Here is a 13,615-nt window from a genome sequence, read left to right as displayed (position 1 = left end):
TCCTAAATCTGAATAAGCAGATGATGCCACTTTCTTGGATTTACTGGCATTAAATGGAATTTGTAAAGAAAAGCTCTTGGCCTGGTATTTAATATGTAATAGACGTTATATAAAAGTTGTATCAAGATAGTCACAAAAAAATACCTGTGTCCTGCTGGGCTAGGTGGATATTTGTCCACAGCCAGTGCTTGTAATCCCTACGCCAATCTTTGGCTATCTTTTCAACTGCTTCAGCACCTTTGATTGCTTCTTTCTGTGTCCTGGTTTAAATCCACTTACTCCTCCAAAGTGAGTTTCAATCACTTGTCCAGACTGAGGCATTCATGTTTCGTTTTGTTTTTGTTTTTGCTACCGGGGGTTGAACTCCTGACCTCACGCTTGCCAGATAGACGCTTGTGTTGCTGAGCTTTTGTGAGAGTTGCCTTGCAGTGAAGTTTCTGAGAAATCACTGCTGTTTCCGGAGTCCGAGGGAGCTGGGTTGGAAGTACTGCTGCTGTTCTGCATGCATCTGAGAGTCTGAGTCCTCACCGGCATGTTAAATCCTGCTCCCTGGGCCAGCTCCTCCCTCTTTGCTTCACTTCCCCGTCTCAGCAGAGTCATTTTCAGGTGTAAGCATGACAGATTTGCTCTGATCTTTTCATCCCCTGAGCTTCTTAAATGCCCCATGGAAATTTTCTTCCATTCCTTGACCATCATACATCCAATTGAGAGGAAATATTTGTCAAACCAGCCTGAAGAGCAGCCTAGTATGACTGAAAAAAATAAACAGAAGAATGAGTAAGCTGTTACTCATTTGCTTCTCTGGACTGTAGTTTCCTCACTGCAAACCAAGATTGGATGAGAAAGCATCACTAGCGCTGCTGGAGGGCTGACAGCATGCCAAACTCAGTGGAGCCCTCACACCCTTGACCACTGACACCCTCACGGAGCACCCTGTGCAGTCAAAGCTTATTTTACAGGTGAGGAAACCAAGACTCGGTGGAGGAACATTCCTCCTGTCACACAGAAGAGCCAAAGCCGGAACTCACGTGCCAGCACGTTGGCCTTGTTGCTGAAGAGATGTAGTGACTTGTGCACCTCTACAGGCAGGAGGGAACCTTCCAAATAAGAGCCCTTTTTTACAGATCTTCATGCCAGGCTGATTTTGAAGATGTTTTTACTGCCAGTTCTAAGGACCTGGGGTCTGTTGTCTGGATCTTATGTAGTGTGTCACTGACATCAAAGCAGGATAAGGAGCAACCTCAAGAGCCGGACAGTCTCATCAGTAAGTGCTCATGGGTAAGGATGACCAGTACACAGCAGGTACTCCAGGAATGGTGATGGAGTTCAAAGAGAAAAAAGTGGGCATTGATAGGTACTGTGAGCTTCATACATCTGAGAAAGGCAGAACCAAAGTGTCGGCCTGCATCTGTGGCTGTGCATCCCAGCCTCATCAGTGCTGGGGAGAAAGGAAGGGTTCTCCGAGGCACTCATGATACAGAAAATCCTGTGACCCATGAACAAATGACAGGAAAAACACGTATGTTCCCTCACTGCAAAGGGTCTAAATGGAGACCATTGTCATAGAAGTGAAGCCTTTTTCTATTTGATCATCTTCTATGGCTTCTTTGCTATTAGTAGCTATTGGGGTACAGGATTTACAGAGCTGGCAGCCATCCAGAGGTTACAAGAGGTATCAGGTCCCTCACTTCTGGTTCGGAATAGGTGGCTGCAGCTCCAGAGTGTGTACATTGGCTCTGCTTCCTTCGCCTCTCACTGGAGCTCTGGGCATTGGCTTTGCATTAGTGCAGGGCAGTGTGGTGATAAGCTTCCCCATAGGAGGCCTCTGCCAGGTGCCCCAGCTTGGTTGAAGTGCCCCGGGCAGAGAGCAGGGATATGGAAAAGATGAAGAAAAGCCAGAGGGCAATATCACGCTCAGATCCTCTAGGTCACCCTCAGGCCTGTATATCAAACAGGTCTACATTTGTAGAGTGAGGTTGAAGTACAGTAAAGCATTCCATTGAGTGATGTCCCTTAGATAAAACTTTTAGGACAAATTTCTCTAAATGGTCTGAGTATGATGGTGTATACCTATAATCTCAGCACTCAGGAGGCTGAGGCAGGAGGATTGCCACAAGTTCAAGGCCAGCCAGGGCTACAAAGAAAGTTCAAGGTCATCCTGAACTGCATTGTAAAACCTTGTCTCAAAAAAGACTCAAACAAAAAATGTACAAATATCTCTGAGTTTAGAGCTAGGAGACAGTGTTCTCCATTTAGTTTGTCTCCTTTCTTCTAGGTAAGGAATTCTTCATATTTTTTGCTTTCCTTTTTGCTCTTGGTGTGAAGAAATTTGAAACTAAGTCTAGTGTTCCACTGCTGTGCTTTCCACTGCTGCAGTCTTATTAAAATTCTTAGCCCACCCCAATCAGTTGTGTTATATTTAGTGTTTTCATATTCATATATGTGCAGTAAACTGCCTTAGACCCATTTTGGAAAAGAGCCAGGTGCACAGGAAGGGCTCCTAGGCAGGATGGGGCCGGTGGCCCTGTGCAGGGGAGAGGGGGGACACAGGCCAACAGGAAGCACAGCCCAAGGGAAGGTGTGCAGGCCGCTGTGCCAGGGCAGCCCGGCTGCCCTAATCTAGGGGACAAGAGTCCCTGGGAAACCTGCATCTCACTGGTAATAGTGCTTTTTAAGTAAAGTACAGGAACAATAGAAGTGAAGCTGTTTAGCTCATGAATAATGTCAAGAACTCAGATGAGCAGAAGACAAGAGTTGATGACCCACTTTAAGTTCAGCCCACGTACCATTCTTCCTCCTCTAGCCGTGCCACAGTCTGTGCTCTGACTAGAATTAGGTGACCCTTTGCCATGCATCTGAAGAAGAATCCCTCGATTTTTGGCAGCTCTGTGGCCCAGTCATGTCCTCAGTGGAGTGAGAATAGTTTCTGAGGATGACCAAGACACCCTTTCTGTGTCCCACTTCCTTTTCCTTCCCCGTTGGAGTACTGGACCGAGTCAGAACAGGCTGCTGGTTAAGACATTGAGTATTTCCTGAGCTGTCGGGTATGGCCCTGACTGGAGATGGAAGTCACTTTTTGTGCCCAGAGACACTCATTCTGCTCAGGTTAGCAGGAGGAATGTGTCCCTGACATGGCAGCCAGCTCTAGTGATGGTCTTAGTACCCACAAAGCTCAAAATTCACTGAGAGTGGAACATTCTGTAGTTGAAGACAGGGGATCTGGAGCAGTACCCACTTGGGTTCCACAGACCTCTGATGCTGCCTACAGGAACTGGCCTCCAGAGACCAAAAAGTTGGGGTGGAGCGAGTGGAGCACAGAAGTACCTGATGAGAGATCAGGGTTCTTCAAATGCATGGGGCGCCAGATAGACACTGGAGTAGGCAGGAAGTCTTTGAGTGTTAAGAACCTTTGAAAATTGCCCTGTTCAAGGGAATGAGAACCGTACCTTCCTCCTGGCAAAGCAGGCAGGGCGAGCTGGTGTATATCGGGTGCCTTCATGGTGTCCAAGCTACTCAGAAGGATTTGCTAACTAGAAGCCTCCGGCTCAGTGATTCCAGTTTGTTCACACACCCTAAGGAAATGACTAAATAGGTGAAGAAAGCACTTTTCTGTGATGTTAAGAACTGGAAACAACCTAAATTTCCAACAATGGGAGATTGTGATTCATTCATGGAATAGTATAGTATGCTACCACAAAATAATCATTTCGGGAGGCAAAGTTTTCATGAGAAATTACTGGGTGAATAAACAGAGGTGGTGAAACAGGGCAGGAGACAGACATGGTGGCCCGAGCCTGTCATCACAGCAACTAGAGAGGCTGAGGCAAGAGGCGGCAGTGAAGGCCAGACGAGACAAAACTGTCTCAAACTAAAATAAATAAGGAAATAAAAAGGCCTGGGGGTGTAGCTCAGTGAGAGTGAGCACTAGGACCTCTGGGGTGTTCACTGCTTTTTTGCAGTGCTAGAGATGCAACACAGGTCAGACAAACGCCCTACTACTGAGCTACACCCTCAGCCCCAAAATGCATTTATTTTTTTTTAAGTAAACTTATATTTTGGAATAACTCTAAGATTGCAGAAAAGTTCCAAAAGTAAAATTTCTGTCTAAACTTCATTTAGTTTCTCCTAAGGTTGACATCCTACATAAGCAACTAACAGATTAATTTTGATATATTACTAGACTCTGATAAGACTCATTTTACTGGTTTTTCCACCAATGTTCTTCTATCTGTTCCAGGATTCAATCCTTTATATCACATTGCAATTACTATTTTTGATATTTAAAATTCATATAGTAAAAAAATTTTGTGTGTGTGTATAGTCAAGTAGGGTGTGTTACAGGATTTATACTTGTAAATCCTAGCACTCAGGAGGCTGAGGCTGGGATATTCCCGAAAGTTCAAAGTCAACCTGAACTGCATAGTGAGAACCTGTATCAAAAAATTTTTTTGAAAGTTTGGAGGTATAGAAAAGCATCTAAAAGGCCACAGATTAAAATATTAACTGTGATCATGGCAGAGTGGTAAATCATTAGGTTTTTTCCCAGTGATAAAAGTAGAACCCAAGGCCTCTGCACTGAGCTGCGTCCCCAAGCCATTTATTATTTTCATTTTGAAATATGTCTTACTAAGTGCCCAGGCTGTGCTTGATCAAAAGTGCAGTCCTCCTTCAGCCTCAGAGTGCTGGGGTTACAGCTGTCTGCCACCGCTCCTGGCTGGAGATTGTTTAAAGTTTTTAGTGTGTCTTAGTTTTTGTTTATTGTGTTTCAGTTTTTAAAAACAAACAAAGCTTCTGTCTTTAGGCCAAGTCAATGCCCTGCAATAACTTCCAGTGCAGCCACTCTGTGTTGTGATGAGGTATTTGCCTGTCCTTCACTAAGACTGTGCTCGGAAGGGGCCATGTCTGTCTGTCCCTCCGGCTGGTTAAATGAATGTGTGGAGTCGGAGAAGCTTATCACTGCCAGCTCCTGGAGATTACTAGTCTTAGTACTCTTTTTCAGCTTAGGGCAGCCACAGGTTTATGTCTCGTCTGGTGACCCCAGCAGAAGGACAGGACCTGCCTTTGCAGTTAACAGTCTCAGGGCCAACTTCCACGTCCGCACTGAGTGAATCACTGGCCAGCACCATGACTGCGCCAGTTGGCCAGGATTAGGTCAGTGAGCCAGGCCTCTAGAGATGACTTCCCAAAGAAAAGCCTGAGTTCTGGTATTCAGAGACATGGGGAATGGATGCTGAGCAAGTCAAACACATCAGTGCACACCCCAAAGTAGGCATTTGAATCTGTAGTTTTTCTCACCAGACTGTAAGCTCCCTGGGGGCTGGGGATTTAGCTCAGCGGCATAAGCAACTGCCTTGCAAGCAGGCGGTCGTGAGTTCAATCCCCGGTACTGATAAAAAAAAAAGACCATGGCAAGGGCCAGGGATATAGCTCAGCGGTACAGCGCCTGCCTGGCAAGCACAAGTTTGGATATTTGATCCCCAGCACCAAAAAGAAAAAGTAAGACCATGTCAGTGTTGTCCACTAAATCCCTAGCACCCAGTATGGACTTGGCATGTGACAGAGGCTTAATTATTATTTAAGTGAATAAATACACTTATTGATAAATGAAACAAAACCATTTAACTAGATGGTATTTGAAGCAGAATGTTTCGAGTTGCAAATAACAGAAAACTTACCCATTTGTTGGCTCATGCAACCAAAAAAAATATGTAACGGAGCCTAGCAGTCAGGTGTGGTTTATTAGGACGTCTGAGTCTTCCCTCAGGCTCACTTCTCTCACAGTGGCAAAGTGACTGCAGCAACTCCGGATGTCATAGATGTACTTCATACCATCCAGAACAGGAGAGAAATTCTGTATCCCAGAATTCCAAGCAGAAGCCCTGAGATTCACCATGGTCTGAATCAGGTCACTGTCCACCCTACGAGTGAGACACTAGAGACAGGAGTTGTTTATTGGGTTAGCACCGACCATGTGTCTCACTCTAAACATTGGGGAGATGAGGAAACAGAGAACTTACTTTCTGAAACTCTGTGGATCCTCACAGGGAACTAAGAATCTGAGAAAGGGGAAAGCAGTGTGGATCCTGGGAAGGTGAACCACAGGTGTTCAGCTCAGTGGAATATACTGACCTGTGTGGCATAGACAAGGGCTGCAGGAGCTAAAGGAGGGAAGCTTCATGGAGAAAGATGCAATACTGTGCCACCGAGGGGTGACGATTTGGGCAGTGAGTGGGGGTGAGGAGGGGGAGCCAAGGGAAGGATGCAACTCAGAGGCTTTGAATGCTTCCCCGTAGTCACCAATCAGCTAAGGGTTCTTCGCACAGGGTGGAAATCATGACATTGACGTGTTGCTGGACAGGGTCCAAAGAGGTCTCTAAGAGGAGATGAGGACCTTAACTTTCCCCCGTATGTTTATCAACTCTCATCAAAGGAAATTTTGAAGATGTGTCAGTGAGAGGCACAGGCTGATTTATTAGGCAAAGTTAGAAAGTACAAGAAAACTAGCTGGGCAAGATGGAACACATGCCTGTAATCTCAGCACAGGGGAGACTGAGGCAGGAGGACCACTAGCTTGAGGCCAGCCTGGGTTGACTTAGAGAGAGAGAGAGAGGAAGAGAGAGAGAGAAAGAGAGAGAGGAAGAAGAAGGAGAAGAAGAAGAAGAAGAAGAAGAAGAAGAAGAAGAAGAAGAAGAAGAAGAAGAAGGAAGAAGAAGGAAGAAGGAAGAAGAAGAAGAGGAAGAAAACTAAGAAAAAACAGCGAAGGGACTGTAGTTTGAGGAGCTAAGGGAGTTGCACAGCTCTGATGAAGAGGATCAGACTGGCCTGTTAACTAAAGAACAAGACCAGCTCTTATACTTTTCTAGGGTGGAATAGAGGCTGTACATTTCTCGAGTACAACATTTTAAAAAGATTTTTCCCTCATGTCTATTTTTGCATAAAGTTTCTTCGAGGCAAGTTCTCACTATGTAGTGCAGGCTGGCCTTGAACTCAAATATGTAGACCAGCCTGGCCTCAAATGTACAGCAATCCTCCTCCTCAGCCTCCTGAGTGCTGGGATTACAGGCATGCACCACCATGCCCAGCTCCCTCATGTTTTAAGGGATTTCCTCCCTCAGGATATGAATTAGAGACCCATTCTCACCCCCAGGGACATCCTGGCATCCTCCCTGGTATTAACAACGCACTCGGTCCTTGCAATAAGGGTATAGTGATAAGGGCAGGGTACATTCCACACATCTTTTGCCAGGGAAGATAGAGAAAAGATGTCTCCAGCTTTAGCGAGCAGCTGGTTGTAGATTAGGGCCTAAATTCTACATCACATGTCCCATGAGGGTCCCTGTCCTATCTCGCCTTATGCCCAGCATTATGCTACACCTTTGTGCATTATCCCAGTAAATCTTCACAGTGTCCTGCAGGTTGGTATCATCACTGTTCCCATTTTACAGATGAGAAACTGCAATTTAGAGGTCACACAGTAAATGTGGAAGTTGGACTCACCTGGCTCTGAAATCTGTACCTTGAGCCGTGGTACTGGTGAGTAGAGTGCATTGTGGTCACTGAGAAATTTGTGCACTAGTTAAGGGAAGGCTCTGGTTTCACAGGTCACCTCAGGGGTGGGGAAGAGTATGTATTACATGATGTCGTTCTCCCACAATCCTAGGAGACGTATTACTGTTATCCCTGCCTTAATGACACAAAAATGGAGGCACAAAGAAACTAAAGAAATCAGGACTCCTTACGCTGAGACAGGAAAGTTACAAGTTAGAGGGCTGCCCGGGCCACTTAGTGAAGTGAGACCCTGTTTCAACATAAATAAAAAAGGGTTTGGACTTATAGCTCAGGAGTGGAGCACAGTCCCTAGTTCCACAGTCAGGTGGTCAGTAGATACAGAAAGGGCTGGGGATGTGGCTCAGTGTTCTCTGGACTCAACCTCTACTGCCACAAAAAGAAGATGAAGGAGAAGTTCGGTAACCTGCATAACTTGCTCAGTGGCGGGCCCTGACTTCGCACCCTGGCTAGCACCCTTCAGGCCTGTGTTTCCAGTTCCTGAGCAGCAAAGGCTACCATTATCATTATCAGCGTCAAGTGAACCAGCTTTTGGGAAGTACAGGCCGCACTGCGCACTTCAGATGGCTGCTTCCAGTTTAATCAGATGCTAAGCAGGTTGGCTGAAGGCCTCTATCTGTGTGGAGACTGTTCCCAGACCCACAGTCCAGTTGGAGATGCTGCTCCAGACCTTGTGTCTGAGCTGCCCGTGGGGAAGTGGCCTGGCTGCCTCCCCAGATTGCTGACGGCGCAACCTTTGGCAGGGGCAGCCAAGTCCCCATGCTGCTGTTGGCCGAGAGCCTTGCCTAGAGGGACTGAGCCAGAATGGAGTAAGCAGCTGCAGGGTCTGGGCCCCTTGGGCCTGCAGGGACCCTGGCCTAATGCTGGGACAGTGTTCATGCTGTCACAGCCAGAGATTAGGACTAAACATTAGGACCCTTCAGTTCCAGGCTCAGCTGACTGTGGGACCATGGAGAAATCCCTGCCCTTCATGGCCCTCAGTTTTCTGGAAGGTCATAATATCACCTCTGGCCTTGACTTTCCTGCAGACATGACCTATGACTGATTGGCCACCTGAGGTGCCACAAAGTAGTCATCCCTACCTAGAAACCCAGACCCCAGAGCATTTAGAATCTCTCCTTGGTGTCAAGCCCTGCTGACCACTGGGGTCTCGGAGGGAAGGCGAGCTGCTCTCTGCCTTGAAGTAGCTTCCAGTTGGTATCAGCCCAGCATGGTAAGTAAGTCTGTCACTGCACAAAGAGCAGAGCTTCCTCAGAGCTGCCAGACTCCAAAGAGGGAGCAGTGCACTGCCTGCAGCAGCCTGGAGAGCTCCCAGCAGTAAGAACATGGAGTGAAACTTCTTTGCACTTTCTGGGAAGAGAAGGGATCTGTAGTCACCTTAAGAGAACAACCTCTGCAAAAGCCTGGGGACAGAAGAGACTGTTGTCTATCGAGGAAAGGGTGGGCTCTGCGTGGCACATTGCAGAGAGCAGAGAGTGTTTGTGGAAATGTGGGGCTAAAGGGACAAGTGGGAGATGGAAGGGGCTAAATTAAATACCAGGTTGCTGATCTCCAAAAGCTAGAACAAGCAGGGCTGAGAGGGAAGGTCCCTAAGAAAGTGATGCTACGATTTGAGCATGAGGATGCAGGGGCCCAGCTTACCAAAGCAGCAGAGGAAAGTATGCAGCCAAGTGGACAGTGGCCATGTCATCCCACCAGTAAGGGGATCCTGGGACTGGAACTCAGGTCCCTTCTGACCTCAGGCTGCTGCCTCACAGAGCCTTTCCACTGGTTTCCTCTCATTTAAATATCAGCAACAGTCAGGGATATTGCTCAGCGGCACAGCACAAGGTCCTGGGTTCAATTCTCTGTATCAAAAAAATAATGTCAACAAAGAATTTTCATCTCTGATCTTGCTGGACCCTCAGTGAGGTAGGCCCCACTCTCCCCACACTAAAGCAAACTGAAACCCAGGAAATCTACAGTAAGTGATTCATCTGTTTACATAGAAAGAGCCACAACAAGAATCCACTTCTCTGGGCTTCAAGATAACCTGGTGAGACAATAGAAGAAAACCACCTCCCTTTCCCAGCTTTGGCTTGGGCCATGCTATTCTTCAAATGACAGGCATCCCAGGGACTTTCCTGGAGAAAAACTTCCTGGAAAGATACAAGAACAAATCCAGAGATACGTTTAACTTGGGGACAGCTGTGTCCTAAGCCTAACAGCGTCTAGGGACCCCAAGAAGGTATCTTCCCAGCTTCCTTGCAGCCCAGAGCTGATGCTCTGACCATGGTTCTTCCTGCCTTCCCAAAGGTAAGCAGGGCTGCTTTTGAATGAACTGGAGTGTGAGCCCATCCTGGGCAGGCACTGTAAACCTCTCCTTTGATATCTAGGCGAAGAGACCCCCTGAGGTCAGAGAGATCTATAATTCAAGTACCACACCCTCACACCATGAAATGAGAGGGGCTATTTTTGGGCCCCAAAAGGGCCTTCAGGAGAGGAGATTTGGGTTCTGGTAAGCTGGGATGCTCCGGATGCCTGTGAGGAGGTTCCAACAATAACAGATAACTTGTCCGACAGTAAACCAGGAACACTTCCAAGTATTTCCGTATATGTGGGGACATATGTTTGCTATGTCCACAAAGTTTCCTCAGTCCCTTGAATTTTCATTACCGCTTAGTTATCTCCTGTGTTCCACACTGACGCACACAGCTACCTTTCATGGAGCTAGAAATTGAAAAAAGGAACGGAATGCTGTCCAAGGCCTCATAGTGAGGGATACATCTGGAATAAGATCCAGCCCAGCCTGCCCCAGACCTGACCCTTCCCTGAGGCCTCTGTCTGCCCTTGCACCTTCTGCCAAACCAGAGATCCCAATCTCCCTGATTTCTGCTGTGCTGAAGGCCAAAAAAGGCAAAAAACCAAACCCCATTCCCCAGGAGAGTCGCCCTTGTTGAGAAAGGCTTGCCTAAGGAGCTGAAATGAGCTGGGGACTTAGGCCTGCCTCTGCCCCTTCTCTGAGTGGTTGCGAGTTTTGAGTCCATGGATCTGAAAGTGCTTCATAAACTGGAAAATGCTGAACCAGCACAAGGCAGGGAAACCACCACTGCGTTGTAGGTAGACATGAGTGATTTGGAGCCAGGCCTTAAAGGGACTCTCAGTCTTGGAAGAGGCCAACACACAGCCACACACACAGCCCTAAAATGGCATGAGTGACACAAGAGCCAAGGGGTGTGCTGGGCACTGAGAGTGGGGTCAGGGAAGGCCCTGGAAGGGGGTTGACAGGAAGGTAGATGCTGGAGACCGGCCCTGAGGGATGTGTGAGTGTTCGCCAGGCAGAGAAGAGATAAGATACATTTCAGAGGTGGGAACAGCTTCTACAAAGGCAGAGGGCTGGAGTGAAACTGGTGTCTGACTAGAGCATCCAGTCAGTGATGGGGGAAATGTATCTTACTAAGGCTGGCCAGGGCCAAGAAGGCCTTGAGATACTCGTAAGATTCAGAGTTCTATTGAGTAAAGCATGAAAATTCTAACATAGAAAAGAAGCCCTCATAATAAGAATTCCTGTTTCTTTTGTTTTTTTTTTTAAAGATTTCAAAATAAAGACTCAGAGAAAGCAAACAAATTGTCCAAGGCCTGTGTATTACTCAGAAAAACAGCCAATAGCATCTATATATAATTGCATAACTATGGAAGCTAACAGGTCCCAAGATCTTCAGTTGAGAAGCTAGAAGCCCAGGGCAGCCTATAGTTCTAGTGCATCCCAAAGCCCAATAGAGTGGACACCACTAAATTGCCAAATGGCTGAAATTAGCTGAAATGAGAAAGAATAACGGGCTTCAAAGGAACTGGCCCATCAGGGGCCTTGGCAGGAGCAGGACCTTCTCAGGCATCTGGACAACTGTGCCTCTGTGTCCCTTTACCATCTGCTCCCTACCCTGGAGAGTCATTGCTTTCAAGATTGTAAGGGACCGGAGTTATAGCTCAGTGGCACAGCAGAACTTGCCTGGCAAGTGCAAGGTCCCAAGTTCGATTGCTAGTGACCATACACACACACACACACACACACACACACACACACACACACACACACACAAGTTATTGGAACTGAAAAGCCCCCAACTTTCCCTTCTTTAATTTGACACTGTTATGCAGGAGGAAAAACAGGTCCAGAGCGCAAGAGATCCTCCCCATAGTCACAGCTGGTTCAGTCCTCCACCAGCTGTATTTACAGATCTTACTGTAAAAGACCTATAGGCTTTGTTATGTGGGGATTTAACATGTAGTGGGAATGATGAGTTAAATCCAGGATCATAGTTATGTGATCCTCTCCCTACCAGCCTGGACCTGTAAGGAAAAGATTTACCTATCTGGGTGCCTCCAGTTTTCACACCAAGCCTCACCCAGAGAAGGTGCCTGGCCATTCTGCAATGTCCCTGAAGAATGGCCTCAAGGCCTGGGAAACAAAGGATGAATTCTCAGAGAACAGAATCTTCATGGCCCAGGGTTCATGTAAATATGAGTGATGAGGGGGCTGGGGATTTAGCTCAGCAGCATAAGCGCCTGCCTTGCAAGCAGGCAGTCGTGAGTTTGATCCCCGGTACTGATAAAAACGAAAAAGACCAAAAAAAAAAAAATGAGTGATGAAAAAAGGAGCTGAGGTTGCTACATCCCAGGTTCCAGGTTTCAGCCCCTTAGGTACACAGGATTCCTCTCATTTTGAGAGAAATGAAGAGGAGCAGGACTGAGGGGAAGATGACAAGTACAGTTGGAACCTTGCACTCATGAGCAAAAAACGTCTGGAGTGGAGGGGCCAGGGATACAGCTCAGCAGCACAGCACCTGCCTGGCAAGCGCATAAGCCTGTTTAATGAAGGTTCTCGACGATCTCAGAGAGCAGGATGAATAGGCATAAGAGGTGGAGGATTTCGAGCGGAAGCCAAGTGGAAGGCCTTGGTCCCTTTGGGGCAGTAGAGAGCCACTGACTTTGTTTACACAGGTCCTAGGGATGATGGTCCCACATTTATTTCCAGCAGGCACTGTGGGGGCAGTATACCCCAGATTCCTCAGGGAGCAGGAAGGCAGGATGTGCTATGCTAACATTAGTATCTATTTTCTTTCCTGATCAGAATATTTTGGTGGCCCTCATCCTTTGGGCTCAGCACCCCTGAGACTAGGGAGAGATAAAAGTACCCACTAGACAGATGGAAAAACTAAGATGCAGAGAGATGAATCACAGCTGGGAAGCAGATCACAAGGCCCAAGCCCCTTGACGGTTGTCAATGAGGAAGTAGAAATGCACAATGTTGAGTCTTCTCTAAGTCACTCAGTGACCAGTGGCCAATCCCTCCTACTGTTTTGGGTGGTTATCTCTCCATAAGGCTGAGCCTTTCTACTGTCCAACAGCCCAGAGTTTATAAAATAACTTAGTTTGGCCACGATATCTTGATCTCACGATCATGCCACTGAACAGTCAGATGCAACATTAGTCACTTCCTGAAAAGGGAAAAAGACTTCCCTGGTCACCCAGCCAACAAATCAGGTACTGACTCCAAAGGCTGTTTTCTCAGCCCGTCCCTTGGAGCAGCAGAATTGAAGCTTGGCTGGTAAGACCAGAACCTGAATGACCCCAGTCACTGGTCAGGGAGAGAAAGGTTCTGAGGCAGAGATAGCAAGTCTGAGGCTTCACACGTTAAGACCTGTTGTTGCTGTGTCCCTGCGCCCAACCAGGAACTTTCTGATGACGTTGGAGGATGGGGCGAGGCTACAATATGTGAGAACACACCAGGAGCAGGGGCTTTCCACCCAGATCCCTGCAAAGTTGCTCCATCATTCTGTCTCACCACAACCATTTCCTTCTCTAAAAACTCCCGCGCAGCAGGCCTTGAGACCTTCCCGGCTCTCAGCACAGAGCAAACCCAGGCTGACTTGTTAGCTGTGGCCACACCAGGCCCAGGAATGCCCCACGAGGCCCTCCCATTTGGCCTCAGCTGAGGGCATGTGGGAAGCTGACCCAAGCTACACCACTCTGAGTAAAAGTAACATGCTCCAACCTCTGCAGAGCAGGC

The sequence above is a fragment of the Cavia porcellus genome, unplaced genomic scaffold (genome assembly GCF_034190915.1).
Source record: "Cavia porcellus strain 051 isolate PalLab524CR breed Dunkin Hartley unplaced genomic scaffold, mCavPor4.1 scaffold_25, whole genome shotgun sequence".
Classification (NCBI taxonomy): domain Eukaryota; kingdom Metazoa; phylum Chordata; class Mammalia; order Rodentia; family Caviidae; genus Cavia; species Cavia porcellus.
Note: the sequence above shows the minus strand (reverse complement) of the source record.